The sequence below is a fragment of the Calidris pugnax genome, unplaced genomic scaffold (genome assembly GCF_001431845.1).
Source record: "Calidris pugnax isolate Ruff unplaced genomic scaffold, ASM143184v1 scaffold15, whole genome shotgun sequence".
NCBI lineage: Eukaryota > Metazoa > Chordata > Aves > Charadriiformes > Scolopacidae > Calidris > Calidris pugnax.
This window is the reverse complement of record NW_015090774.1, coordinates 10,312,148-10,327,567: the sequence shown is the minus strand read 5'-3', so window position 1 is coordinate 10,327,567 and position 15,420 is coordinate 10,312,148. Positions and strand designations below refer to the sequence as shown.

The following is a 15,420-nucleotide window of genomic DNA, read 5'->3' as shown; positions in this document are numbered from 1 at the left end:
GTGGGGGGGGAATGGGGGAGTATGGAAGACTGTACTTAAGTTTAGGAAGGCATGAAATATTTATATTTTAAATATCTCTATACCTTTAAATAAGAGCTGATTGACAAAAGACTTTATCTTTGTATGTCATCAAAGTTTTGGATCATTTTTTGCTCTGATCTGCTCAGAAATACTTACAGGACAATTACCTTTCACTTTTACTTTGGAGCAATTTTGGAGCAATGTAGGACGTTGGTTAAAGAGAGAAAAATTGTTCTCTGTTAATCCACATGTATGAAAAAATGTAAGTCAGCCATTCAACGCTACTAACACTTTAAGTGGGCTGTGAACTAACGTAGCTATGAGCAAGGCAGAGCTGTGGACCTAGACATGCTTTCCCCCACCGACGTTTCCCCAAAGATTTCTGGTGAGGTGGGGGAATAGGCAGTGGAGATGGACAAACACTGAGCTGCAGAAAAGATGGAGTTGACTTTTGCTGGCAACAGTACCATTCTCTCACAAATTTAGTTATTCCTAAAGCTCTGCTTATATCTGAATCAATCCACCCCCCAGTAATTAAACTTTATAATATTTCTATACCAAAAGAGTCAGGGGAAAAAAAAAAATCCCCTAAATCTTCCATTTGTCAGACTCTAATAGAAGTGTTTCCTAGAGTAGGTTTATGAGCCACCAGCAGAGTAAGGACAGATTTTATTTTTTTAAAGTTTGCTTATGTTACAAGTTAAAATAAACAACATCTCAATTTCAAGGTCTCCAAGGAGACAGGAAAAAACATGTTCCACTTTCAATCCCACAGATATAAAAACGTTTGAAAGTGTAAACTCTAAGAAAACTTTAAGGAGGCAATCTTTTGGAGATGATCTGAAAATCATTTTGCGAGAGACCTCAATTTTCTAACCTGCTACACTGGGGGTGATATAAGTTGATTAAGTATGTTCTTCTGTGATTTTGACAACATTGCATCTTTATAAAGAGGTCAGGAAGCACAAGAGAAACAATAGACTCTGTTATCGATCAGCTCAATGAAGATGCTACCAAAATGAAACTGAAACTGTGAAAGATTTATGAACACTTTCCAGTAACTATTTTCTACTATAGACATGCTTCATGGGATTCACCTTACATGGGCTCAGGCAGGCAAAGCTACTTAGTAATTCCAGAAATATAGCGCAGTCCATACATAAATCTGTAAGAGGATCATATAAAAATACTTGAATAATTGAATGAAAAGTAATTTTTTTACCAGATGGCTTCACAATGACTAAACCAGAAACTGTAAGAAAGAAGCAAGAACCCATACATCCATTTAAATATTACAAGAATCAACTCGAAACTTAACTTCAAATTACTTTGAGACAAAAGAAGAAGTCTAATTAACTTAGCAAATATTTGTGCTGAATCAGATTAGCTGTGATCCTTCAGGGGAGGTCAGGCTGATGAAACTATTGCTATCCTCTGGGTTCACACATGGTCAGTGAAAAGTGAAAGGCAGCGCTTTCAGGAGAGAGGCATGGCTCTGGCAGGGAGAAGGTGAACTCTTAGCAAAGATACCTGCCAATGTTTGGCAAAGTGTGACAGAGCAAGGGTTGCAGATCTGGGAAATGCCCATACTGAACTCCATGGAGCTGGATAATGTTTCTATGTACTTTATTTATTCAATATATAAATACTGTGCAGCATGAAGTACATATACCTCACTACACAAAGTTGTCTTTGGACACAAGCCCCTTTTGAGTGCTTGTGACAATACATTCCTGGGTACTAGGAAAAGCCTTGATGCTGTAGACTCACATAAAAGAGCATTTGTTTACATGTACCATGTGCATGTTTTTTCTTACTATGTATGTAAGTTCTATTACCCTAAGAGGATACATAATTCTGTACTCCTTCGCATTTTCTGTTTCCTTCTGGGGCTGAAAAATAAGGGGGGAGAAAAGAAAAGAAAAAAATATAGTCTTGGTTATTTCCATCCCAGAAAAAAAGCAGCAGCGGGATACATTGCAAAACAAGCTGTCCCTGTGAAATTCCTGCCTACTGCAGATTCAGTTGGCAGCCTAAGCTTTGAATAAGCTTCTCAACTTCTAACATGCTTCTTTGGAAAGTGGTGGCACATCAGAGTTTCCAAACCTGTGTGAGACATGCAAACTGTGTATTTTTATTTTTCATGTCAAGACTATTGAATTATTCAAATCTGGAAATACGTACCAGCAAAATACACTTGTCTCTTTGCTTTGCTGTTTAATCATTTACCAAAGACATTGGATGCTGGAAGTTAATGATGCCACCGACTAGTTGGTCACACTGCTTTTGCTTTTATATATTAAATTATTTACCCCTAGGCCATTGTCTGAATTCCTCCTTTTCAGCAAACTCCCTCTGAGACCCCGACTGCCTGCATCTGTTCCAGAGACTTTTGGAACTCTCTCCCACCGCTAAGGTGCTCTAAGATGCCCAACACATGATTAGAGACCAAGGTATCTGTTTAATATTTCTCCTGTAAATTATCAACAATTTTGTGCACCAGGAAAAGCATTGTGCCAGGGCTTTGTGTGCCAGGGTTTCTCCTCTTCCTTCTCCCATATTCTCAAATTTCCTTAAGTAACAGGATCCCTTGTTTACTCTTGTTACACCGGGCTTGGGGCCACTCAACATCACTCTTTTATCACAGCATTCCTAAATATTTTCTTTCTATATGAGGAGATGCCATTTAAATTTATACTTAATTATGCAAAGTTGAAAGCTAGCAATGATGATCTTGAAGTATTAGTGGTTTCCACTAGTTAGATCTTGTTCTGTATATACAGTCAATTATATAGGTGGTGGAACCTGCAGCTTCCCTGAACAAATGGCAGGTCCCAAGGGTGACCCCTGGTTCATGTCAGGCTAAATGAATCTTTACATACCTTCATATGTAAAGATAAGTAGAATTCTCTGAAGATGATTTCCAATTCACAAAACCAGAGATGTCTGGCTATAGATCCGATAGAGCCAAAAAACATCACAAAGGGGAAATGCCTGCTTCCACAGCATGACACATTTGAGGATCTTCAGCATCCAAATAAAACTATGCTGTTTGTTTCAGCAAAGCCCAGCAAACTCAGGGCAGTGTCTCTCTTTGGCAGGGCCCCCATGACAAAACACAGAGCTTTACCAGTCTGTAAACTTTGAGGTCACCAGTCTGTAAGAGCATCTGCTGGACAATTCTTGTGAAGATTTTTCTCTACTGTCCATTAGTAGCTGCTATAACACATTTTCTATAGCATAAGTGTAATACAGAGTTGCACCTTGTCGAATATTTGGAGATGCTTGAGTATTAGCTTGTAGAAAGTGCTGCCATGGTCTAGCATGTCAATAATCCATGTTACTCAGAGTGGAGCGTCAGCAGATTAAAACATTCTCCAATTATGCCATACAGCACAATAGACTATAAAAGCTGTGAACAAGCCATTGTGTCACTATTAAGTGTTTTGTCATGGTCTGTCAAAGAATAGTAAGGAGAATTCAAGTCTGTAGATTGCTGGTAAGATAAAATGCAATGTCTCATTCAAATACATACGAAATCTCCTTGTGGAAGATTTACAGGCAAAATTTCTCCCAGTGTTATGAGAGTTAGCTCTATGAATTCCCCACACACTTATGACAGCAGGATAGACCCTTGTGGCAGTGTGGCAACAAAGGATTTGGAAATTTGTTACTGAAAAAGCATTGAGAATTTACTGGTAGGTAGGCTTGTAGTCTGTCATTTGCTCTTTTCTTCGAATATAGTAAGTTGGTTTTAATCCTTTTGTACTCAAACACCCAAAGGCACTGGTATTTATCTTGCAAAACTTCAATTAAGTTCCACCCTCCCACCCCGCCCAAGACCTCCTTTGAAAAGCATCTATACTCCTAAATGTCTCTTGCTCTTTCTCCCTCCTTCTGAGTATAAAGGAAACATTTGTAAATGCATATATACAAACTTATTAGTACCCTGTCAATTCTCAGGACTTCCAGCAGCAACAGAGAGAATTTCCCAACACTGAAAAGAAAACAGGACTGATGGAGTCACCCTACATCAGCGCAGCATACTTGTGATACCAGTGCAAGCAACTCTACCAGCATCAGCTTTATGGTAACTCCAGGTTGACTGTGCTCATGGCAGGTTGTTATGAGCCTTTAACAGGTCCCGCTAAAGGAAGGTATTGAAAGCTAGGGTGTATGAAACATGTCAAAGCAGAACCCAAAATTGTTCATGTGATGTCTGTGTATGCTCTAAGATTACTGCTGCAACAGCGTACAGCAACCCCTATTGTCAGAGACAAATAACATTCCGGGGAAGAATTTGGCAATATTCAGAGATTTACCTTTTTTGCCTTATCTTTGCCATCTTGAGAAACAAGAAAAACAGCTATGTGAACAAGTCTTTTATATGATAAAATATTGCATTAGTCTTTGAGGACCTCTGTTCACACTCTCCTCCTTTCAAATTATTCCTTTATGTACTAGTCTAATATGTTGTTTCATACCATCAGAAGCCTACAATTAGACTTAAAAATACATATGACAACTCTAATGTAATTTTCCTTCTTCCTTTAGACAGATGGTCACACATTACAGCCCACTCTGTTTAGATTCACACAAAAACTAAATAAATCCTGTGCATCGTACTCACTTTAAATAGCACCCAATCTTAGGACTAACTGAGCTAAGGTAAGACATATTCAGGGTGATGTTGTATACCAGATACAACATGGCAGAGCACGGGCAACATTTTTACCACGTCTGCAATTCACACAGGGTTAGAATTAAAACTAGGTGATTTGCTTTGGGCACCCATTATGAAAGTCTTGTGTTTCCTGTTAACAAAGTTTGCGTTAAGTCTTTCCCTTCAATTTTATGCAAACCACAAACAAATATGTCACCTCATTTTAACTTGCAGATTTTTGATTCACAAGAACAATGGAAGAAAAAAAAAAAGTTAGTTGCCAAAAGCAGTCTGACAACACAAGACTGTCAGAAAACACATTAAATTAGAAGTTTGTATAGTTTCTGGCCTCACATAACGAAGCAGAGAACAGCTCTGGCTGCAGGGCCATTCTAATACAGAAAGATGTGTTTTAATAATGGATGCAAAGTATTTTATCAGCACAGCGAGGAGGGATGAGGGTGGGAAGATGATGAATGACTTAAAATTCTGCAGGGGGTTTCTACTGATGTAGCTGTTTAGAAAGATGCCATGCTCTGTCACACTGCTTTCCCTTTCTCCAGGCTATAATGAAATGAGTGCAGCTAGGGAATCATAACCTCATGCAAGAGCACAGCATGGTCTTATCTATCTTTAAGATCTAGTGCTTTCTATCTGCAGTCATGTGGTGTCAGCTCAGAAGATGAATTTCTTCAAAAGAACCAAGTCAAACTCTAGTCCCATTGCCTGCAAGAAATGCAGCTTGGATTAGCAATCACAACATGACCTTTTCATTGCACTCGGAGAGACAGAGTCTGTTAGGATATAACAGATTTCTTTCAGTCTCTTTACCAGCATTGCAAAACACTAGAACCTTTTTGTTAACTACCTCAATGCTAAATATTCACGGCACTAATTATCTATAATTACCATTTCTGGGCTATATCAATTACACTAACCTTATGTGCTTCCGTCTAAGGAGTCTTTTTTTTTTTTTTTTTTTGACAAAACACTAAAGTGTACTCAATCTCTTTCACAATTTATTTCATAGTACTGTTCCACCTACTGCCTAACCTAGATATTGACCCTTAATATCAGCATTAAAAGCATTTGAACTTATATATATATATATACATATTCTCTTTAAGGCCAATTCACATCACTGCCAGTGATCCCAGAATGCACATTTGCATTTTACTTTCTCTGATACCAAACTAAAATGAACAAATTAAAAGATAAAACTTCAATGAGAAATACCTAGAAGCTGGACATGGAAATTTGAGCTTGACCATTTTTTTAAAAGCAGCCTGCTTCTAGAGAGAACATGCTATTACAGAATATGAGGATGCTCACATCATTTTAAAAATGAAAAATTTTGTATTTATTGTACAACAGAGGTCCTAAGAACTTGATTTTTTTTTCTTTTTTTGCCTTCTGCTAGCAGCTAAAGATTTACACAAACCAGAATGTTGTGTTTCAGTAATATATATTTCTGTTTTAAATCACAGGCAGTAAGAGAGTAGACTTTCATACGGGTTTCAAAAGAATCATTATAACTTTTTCACCTTGTTTTTGCTCATAATTTCTTAAGGAAATAGTACTTTGCTAGCTTTTAGTAAGTCTATTCCACCAGGTGTTCCAAAGAAACAACTGAAAAGCTCCAACACTTTGGAATATGTAACCAAATAGATAGTTTCACATACAGTACCTTGGACCATGTCACCATATTAAATGACACATGCAACACTCCTAACAAATAACAAGCTGCAAATACTGTAGCTAGAGCACATAGGCATTGGACAACAAATTAAATCAGAGGAGAAAAGTGATACTTGTTCATTAGCAGGGAGTAAACCAGAGGAACACTGTGTTGCATACGACATGAATCGAGTATCCCTGATTTCACACAGCACACACTGAATGTAAATACTGGTGTCATTATATACTGTCCCATTCAGTTGCAAATTGGAGCAGATCCCAAGTCACAAACCACAAACCCCCCAGCAAATTACACATAAAACATCCAGGAGGACACTGGTAGAGAAGACAATTTAACAATGCTGGAAGATACAGAAATTAAAATTAAGCTGGATTTTGAGTGCAAGACCTGGAAACTACAGTAAAGGTGGAGTTACGAAGAGGTTAGAGACAGAGAGAAACTGTAACACAGAGAGCCAGAGCCAGCTCTGCTGCTTGTGCAAATGAGGGTAGATCCCAGTATTTCACCCAAGCGGGGAATCTGACTTCTGGCCCTCCTAAAGGCAGGAGATCCAGCCCATTATCTCCTTTGCACATTTACCTCGCAGAAAGAGTATGAACAACACAGAATCTCTAGTAACAGGTTATGCTTTTGAGGGTCTAAATGGCTACGTATCCAGTCATTTGCTGACTGAATGCACTGTGTTTAACTGGCTTTGAACACAGGGGAAGAGGCAGCATCATTTGATCTATTGAACGGTTAAAGGTCGTTTATTGCAAATTTTAGGAAAATACATCCTTATATTAGATTCAAGAGAGTAAAAGGATGTGTTGACAAAGGGCACATTTATTAGAGGAGACCTAATTGCATACTTAACCTTAGGTACACGCTGTCTTAATGGCAAATGAAAATATGCCAAGCATTTTATATTTTTCCGAACAAGGGCCAAAGGCAATGGAAGAATCACGCTCCCAACACAGAGAAACCTTTCTTTTCCCATTTCATCATGGCTAAATCAACCTTTGGATGTCCTCAAATTAAAATATCTGCATACTAATGTATAAGATGCTTCACAGGAGAGGATCTCTGTTCTCTGAAGTCCCAGTTGTCCCATCCACTGCTCTGCACATGCAGTGCATTCTTACGCATCTCAATGCCAAAACAATTGTCCTTAGGACTCGTGGACAATATTTGGTAAAAACAGTGTTATATTTAACTTGTTTGCACCTTCTTATCTCCATTTTGTTGAAATTCCTGTCAAACCTTGCCCTTCCTAGCAGTGCACAGCAAAACAATATGTCACACTGAGGGAAATTGCCTCCACTCATCTCCAATTAACTACTATGCCTCTCAGTAGCTCCTAAAATCACAGGGGCTACAGGGACCTAAATTGTCCTCCAAGGCTTTGGAGGGAGATGATGCATGATTATGTATTGACAAATCCTTTTGGAGGGTAAAAAGAAACAAAACAAAACAGCACCCACACTCGCTCAAGAATGAAAAACTGAATTGGGACAAAAAGCACAACACTGATCTCTCCTCTTCTTGAAGCTGATCACCATCATCATGTACCAGGTTATCAACTCCTCAGTCCCAGAGTCAGTTTTAGAAGTTTTTTATGAACTAGTCCCTGGAGAAATTAAGGGGACAAAACTCAGCCCACAGTCATGTCCATCTCTGCCCAGCAAGGGGCAAGAGTGGGTATTTAGGAGGAAACCTGTCTGGAAGGTGCACAGAGAGCCAAAATTTTCCTCCCAGGGTGAGATGGGAGGATGTGAACTGCTTATTTAGAGAAAAGACACTGTGTACTCCTTGTTCTGTATGCAATGATCATGTCAGTGACCAAAAATAAGTGAAAACAAAAATCCTGTGGAAAATACACCTGCAAAGCATCATCAGCTGGAATCCAAGACAAAACAGACAAAACCCATGTGGAGAAGCCTGCATGTCTCCCTGGTTTCACAAATCAACAGATCCTCGGGGAGAAGAAACCTTGTTACCCACACTAGCTCTTGACAGCCTGGGTAAAAGAAGCCTGAGCAGGATTCAAAGCAGACCAGCACAGAGGATGGGGAACTGGCACAGGCAGATTTGGATATTTACCACAGAACATCGATCTTCTGGTACATCTATTCCAGTCTTATCACATGCTAAAGATTTATACCAAACCCGGGGCTTAGTCCTGGAAGATATTCTACTTGCTGAAGAATTCAGAAAAGAAGAAAAACTAACAAAGCAATAAAGATATTTTTACTGTGTTCCCTCTGTCTTCATTCTACACTTGTGCATGGGTTGTAGGGGCTCAACAGCAAGAGCTCTGTGCGAATGTGTGATCACAAACCCTCCTGAGGCTGCCAGCCACTGAGCAGGTGTGCACTGTGCAGCTCCCTCCTCCGTTAACACAAGAAACCTAATGGCATAGCGATGTATTTGCCACAGTCAAACTTTAGAATATAAAATAAGCAGGCATTTGAAGACTTAACAAAATAACTTAAGATGCTTATAATTTATCCAAGTGAATATTAACTGTTCTTCCTGTGACAGTAGCAACCTGTAATAAAAATAATGTTTTCTCTCCTCTTGCAATACTGTCGGCAGATATACAGAGCCTTAAATTTCAGTATGTGAAATAAGTTGTATTTTTCTATTCTCAGAGGTGTGAAAGTATGGAAAACAATAAGAATCACAAGATAATATGAAATGCCAATAATATTTGAGTCTAAAATAGTGTTTTGTATTGTGAAAATACTGCACAAATATTACTTAATTCTAGGAGCATTTTAATAAGCAAGCACATATTTTCTTTAACAATTTCAGATGGGAAATGGGGGAACAAAATTGTGCTTTTGAAGTCAGACACAGACACCCAGGACCCCAACTCATGTCTTTTTAAATCTCCCAATTGGGTATGTATTAACCAATACCATTAATTTAGTCTATTATCCTGTATTTTGAGACTTCACACAGAAGGAAAATTTGCTTGCTTTTAAGAGCCTTCTGATATAGTTGGTTGGACTTAAAAGATTATCACCATTTCTATTTATTCTTGTAGAATTTGTTAGTGGTATTAGTCATCTATTCTACTTTGTCCATATACCCTGTTAAGTTTACCATGAATGGATGGGCAGATTGTTTAATTTACAAAAAAAACCCAACAAGTATAGACTATCCCCAAGATAGGGCAGGAGGGAAAGACTGAAAAGCCCTTTATTAGTGATCCATGCATTATTTATCATTTTTATGAAACCAGTCCAAACCATTCATTAAGAACCGATGAAATTTTAAGGTATTCTGATAAATGTGAAAAACAGACTGCAGAGGAAAAAAATTGTATATATTCTACAATTATGAAAGAATACATGAAGAATACAGAACAGCAAAAGGGAATTAAGATAGAATTTACTTAAGAAAAATTAAAAAGTTGACATGTGCCAGGGCTGGAACTGCAGTTTATCTGAACAGTCTTACGCTCCTATAAATAAACAACCAGGCAAACAAGCAAAATCTACTTCTGACAAGTTCCTAATCCCCTAATTACCTGAAAGAAATCTGTTCATTCCCTGAAAGTTCACTTAAGAGCAAAATGCATGCTTTGTGGTATAAAATGTATTTTAAAAAATCTGGGAGTTATGAGAGTAACTCTGAACATGTCTGATGGAACACAATGCATCATATATTGTCTGAATGGAAGATGACACTAACCAACTCATTTCGGATGCTGAAGGGATGGCTCAAGAAAAGGAAGTTTGATGTTTTTCAGAACCTCAGGAGTCCCCAAAAAGGTGGTCAGCAACAGGAGGAAAGCTTCATTTCTCTGGTCATTTTTCCCTGCTTCACCTCCTTTAAAGCTTCATTTAAAATAAAACTCAAAGCTAAAACAACCCCTCAGTGGGTTAAAAGCTGTTATGATTTTATCAGTCAAAATGGTAGAGCTCTGTTATCCCAACCGAGCAAACTGAGCTCATGATTTGAATCCTCTGAGCACAACAGAACCTGTAACCATGTGGATAACATGGGTTGCAGCCTAATTTAATAGCCAGTGTAGCACTCTTTCCAAGGGTCAGTCTGAACTGTGGCTCTGCAGTATTTCATAGTCAACTGAACAGAAGCAATACTGTGAGGTTAAAAAAAAAACAACCAAAAAAACCCAATTAAAAACCCAACAAACAGAAAAAACCCACCTTTCAGGTTGACATGTCACCATTTGTGAACTACTGTGCTACATCCACTACACTATATCTGAATTTTTCTTTCTACTGAAATTCAAGTACTAAAGAAGAAAAGTATCATCAATTTATCCCTACACTAAGTGTTACTTTGTAGGTTTTTTTGTTCTCTCAGTGTTTTCCACTTGCACAGGTTCAGATTCCGATTTGACATTGTCACATAGTAGGATACAAACATCAGCAGCAACAGAAACAGGGGAGCTAAACTGTTCTTATAACAAATGCTTTGCAGTATTGGATTTTAGAAACTTGTCTGTACCCTTACAAATTTCAAAATACACTTCAAAGGACTTCTATTGCACATTTTTCTCTCATGAAGTATGTGTTCTGGCTAATTAGAGGCTCCTACAAAAAATCTGCTTCCATATTGTAAAAAAGTAGGTACAGAAAGCTTCCAGAAGAAACATTTTTCTCAGTGATTATTACAGAAATCAATATCACACATGAGTTTTCAAGACCACAAAAACAAACGAGGAACCTCTTTTTTTCCTTGTGAAAAACCTGTAGTTAATTCTAACTTAGAGAATTCTAGGAATACTTTAATTAAAGCCTCCTCTGTGTTACATGCAGTCTGAACACATAAATTCAAGGATAACTGCTGAAAGTAGGAAAATATGCTGTAGAATATCTTTGATGCTTAAACAGTCAATAAGGGTATGAGCCTCTTTAAGCTATTTAATGGCAAATTGCAAAAACTGCTTAATATCATCGCTATATATAGCAAGTTGTTTTATGCATAAATATGTCAAGGTCATTTGGTGCCATTACCAATATAAGAAGCCATTTCAGTGTAAATGTTATTAATGGGGGGATTAATCAGTCATATAGCAATGCTTAAGCAACCTCCTCACAAACCTTACAAATTCAAGGGTCACCTCTCCAAATATTTAAAAAGAACAATTACATCTTTCTGCAGTTGATAAATCTCTCAAGCACACAAATCAGGTCCCTACTATCACCTTATGAGGAATTTGTGCCTCCACAGAGGACATGACTTCATACCTGTCAAGCAACAAACGAAACCGTGGCTTTTACTACCGCTCTCTGTCCTCAATAGTTTATTTCTTGCACATTACTAATCAGAAGACCTTATTGTGGTTTCATAAAATTAAACATATTCACTATTACCCACTTCAGCTTACCAAGGACAAACTACAAAGGCTCAAGTGTGGCAAAGCACCTATAAACAGTGTACTGATTGTAGGCGAACAGTCTCTATAAATTTAATAAATAATTAAATAAAATCATAACTAATTCTAGAAAAGGCTTATCTCAGTTTAACTACCCTAGAAGAGTGTTGCTATGTGAGTCCTGTTTAATGAAGAAATCATGATGACAAAAAAACCAAAACCACCGAGCCACTGTGACTGAGATAATGAAAGATGTATTACTGAGGGATTTAAGAAAAGACTGACATTTGACCTACCCTTTATGTTTTGCTAGTATTTAACAGTTTGTGGCAAAAAATCCCCAAAACCTCAAGAGCATGATGTGAACAGAGGTCTCTAGAAGAGAATCTTAGGACTCAAAAATTATTTTATTCCCATTTCTACCAGAAATAAAACAACCTGTTGTTTCTTTCCAAAGGCTACTAAAAGTAGAACAATAAAACCAGCACAGATGTTAATTCATGGTGTTAACTTCCAAATCCTATATACTGAGCTAACACACTCCAAAAGAAACTAGTTTAAAATGTAATCCAAAAGAAATTACTGTCCTGATTACGGGGTTTCGTGTGCATCTTTGTTTTAAGGCTTGATAAATTCTTCAGTTTTCACTTTACACTGGGACATCTGATAATGCTGTGGAAAGGGTGTTTTTGGATCAAAGATGTAAAAAATAATGAAAGAAATTTTTAAGCTGCTCATACTGCATTTTTAAGAGTAATAAGAGAAATTTTAATATATTGGAGTCATAGAACAGTTTGGGTTGGAGGGGACCTTTAAAGGTTATGTAAATCCAACCTCCCCTGCAAGAAGCAGGGACATCTTCAACTTGATCAGGTTGCTCAGAGCCACGTCCAACCTGACCTTGAACCTCTGCCAGTGTTTCATCACCCTCATGGTAAAAAATTTCTTCCTTATGGCTAATCTAATTCTTCCCTCTTTTAGTTCAAAGCCATTATCCTGTGTCCTATTGCAACAGGCCCTGCTAAAAAGTTTGTCCCCACCTTTCCTGTAGGCCCCCTTTAAGTACTGGAAGGACACTATAAGATCTCCCTAGAGCCTTCTCTTCTTCAGGCTGAATAACCCAACTCTCTCTGTCTTCACAGGAGAGGTACTCCAGCCCTCTGATCATTTTTGTGGCTCTCCCCTGGACCTGCTCCATCAGGTCCATGTCCTTCTTATGTTGGGGGCTGCAGAGCTGGATGCAATACTTCAGGTGGGGTGTATTTGATAAATGTTTTCATAACCACGAGCAGGATGTAATTAAGGTAAAATCTGAAAAGATGCATTTTGGAAATTCATCAAAAGCCTGCTGTCTTTCGAAATTCCTACCACATTTGCCACTAAGGTAAAATGGAGATTAACAAAAAAACATTAGGTCAAATAACAAGAAGAGGAGCTCTAGTTTTTAAAGCATGAAAAAAAAAAGCAGATACTAGAGAGAAGTTATTTAAAATTATTCATTCTATTGCAAATACTGTTCATTGAAACATCATGCATCTGCTTTTTTTTCTCCAGCTAGAAAGCACAGACTTGATTTAATTGTTTAAAGATTGAAATGATGCCCATATAAGTTCATGTTTTCTCATGATGCCAGTAGGCCTTGGGTTGATTCCTCTGGAAATGTTAAATCATAGATTTCACCTTACTAGAAATTAGTCATTGGGTACTACACTCAGTTCATAAACATTGGCATCATCCACCATACGAAATAGAAAACCCCTTAAAAATTTAATAGGCTTAATATAACTGTAATATTTTTATACAAAATTTATATACACACCTGTATGTATCTATAAAAATTTATACAAACACAGTATGTACCATCATCCACTTACTGTTTCTTAAGAAGACTGTGCAGCTCAAAGTATCATTTAATTTGACCTCAGCTAGAAAAAACATGTCTGTCAAATACTCCATGACCACTTTTCTTCTGTTTACTCTTGCCTGTAAGATCATAACAGCTTCAATACATACATATTTACAAAAGCTGTAGTCGCCAAAATGACCCATTCCTGTTCCACTCTTTTCCATCCTGTGTCTATTGCAAATGCAAATCCATGACTCTTCTACAGGTAGCTTTAAATAACCATATCCTTTCCTTTCATGCAGCTGAGGAGAAGGCAAATGGTGGGAAAGCAAAGCCTGGACCCCTACCACCAAAGATACAGCTGGTGAGTCAATATTGTCATGTTAAGGCTTTGTGTAAAATGGGACATTTGGTCCAAACTCGCAGTGTGAAATTTTCTAGGCAGGAAGATATAGTACCCATGTAAACTAACTATTACCTATATAGGACAAATGCTCTGAATGCTGTCTTTCTTTGGTTTTATGACTGCGGTCCTTTTTCAAGATCCACACCTGAACTCAACATGGTAATTCATCTATTTAAATGATGTAATTCAGCTATTTTAGACACGAACTTCACCACATACAGCTTTACCTAAAAGAGAAGTAATACTGGCAGCATGAGTCTGCTCTTCTTGGCCTGCTTTAATACACGACACCATGACATGAAGTGCCTTTTTACTCTGAGGTAGGTTTGCTGTTTTTTTTTCCCCTGCCCATTTCACATCCACTTTTTATAGCACTTGATGAGTCACAGCAAGACAGACAACTTAGATAAATTGGATCATAGCCAGTAAAACCCATCTCACAGCTGCTCTCTACCTCTGCAACAGAAACATCCTTCATCATAAGATCTGTTAAAATAAGCTGTCAATAAAAATTCCCCACATTTATCTGGAAAAGAGCTGCTGGCAGAAAAGGCCAGTAGCAATAAAATCAGAGTTAAGGCACTGCAGCATCAGTCAGCATTCAGCGAGGAAACAGAATCAAACCACTGCTTTACATTTAATTAGGATTAGGCAGAAAAAAATACGGAGCCAGATATTCAGCATTTGTAAATCACTTGAGCAACACTGAGCTTTACCTACTGACATCCACTAAAAATATAAGTATTTTTCTCTGGAAATGGAGCACCATATACAGAGATCTGGAAGAAAGAGGAAGGTATTTATAAACTTACTAATATCCTGCACATCCTGTCCAGTGTTTCCCTCTCAGTGCAGTGCAACATGTACATATACCAGCCTACCTTGAGAAGGTCAGCAATTTCTGCACAGAAAACGGCAGCCTCTGGACCTGGATGTGGTATTAAGCTTAAATGCAGAAAGAAGCTGCACTGCCTGGGCTGCTCTTATGCTGGGTATGAAACAACACGCTATTTCTCCATGCACTGTACAGCTATAGGAATAATCTTAATAGTCATTCTTGTTGCAAAAATACTGATATAGTAATTTGAAATGTGATGGAAGTAAGGCAGAGAAACAGTAAATAAATTGTCCAGCCACAGGCAGAGCCAGGAGTAAAAAAGAGATTTTCAAGTCCCAATCCATTGCTGCCACTTCTAGACCACATATTTCGTCTTCTTAATGGTTCACTATTGATCCCTATATAGAGCTCCTCTCAGACTCCATATGTCTTAAGCAGGAAAGACAAAACCGGCTGATCTTTATTGGCATGAAGGCACTCCATTGTCTCGGACTGATCTACTAAGAACAAAACAACGTTCAAAACAATTCAGAGCAAGGCACTACAGCTGAGGGAAAAATAATTACTTTTCTATTCTTCCAAGGTTTCACAATACTTCTTTTTGCTTATAGA

The 15,420-nt window shown here is 37.9% G+C and overlaps 1 protein-coding gene across 2 annotated transcripts in view; it reads right to left on the bottom strand.

The window, feature by feature from the left end:
• Positions 1-15,420, bottom strand: part of GRID2 (glutamate receptor, ionotropic, delta 2) — a 730,075-nt gene that overhangs the window by 385,455 nt on the left and 329,200 nt on the right. The window lies entirely within an intron of this gene.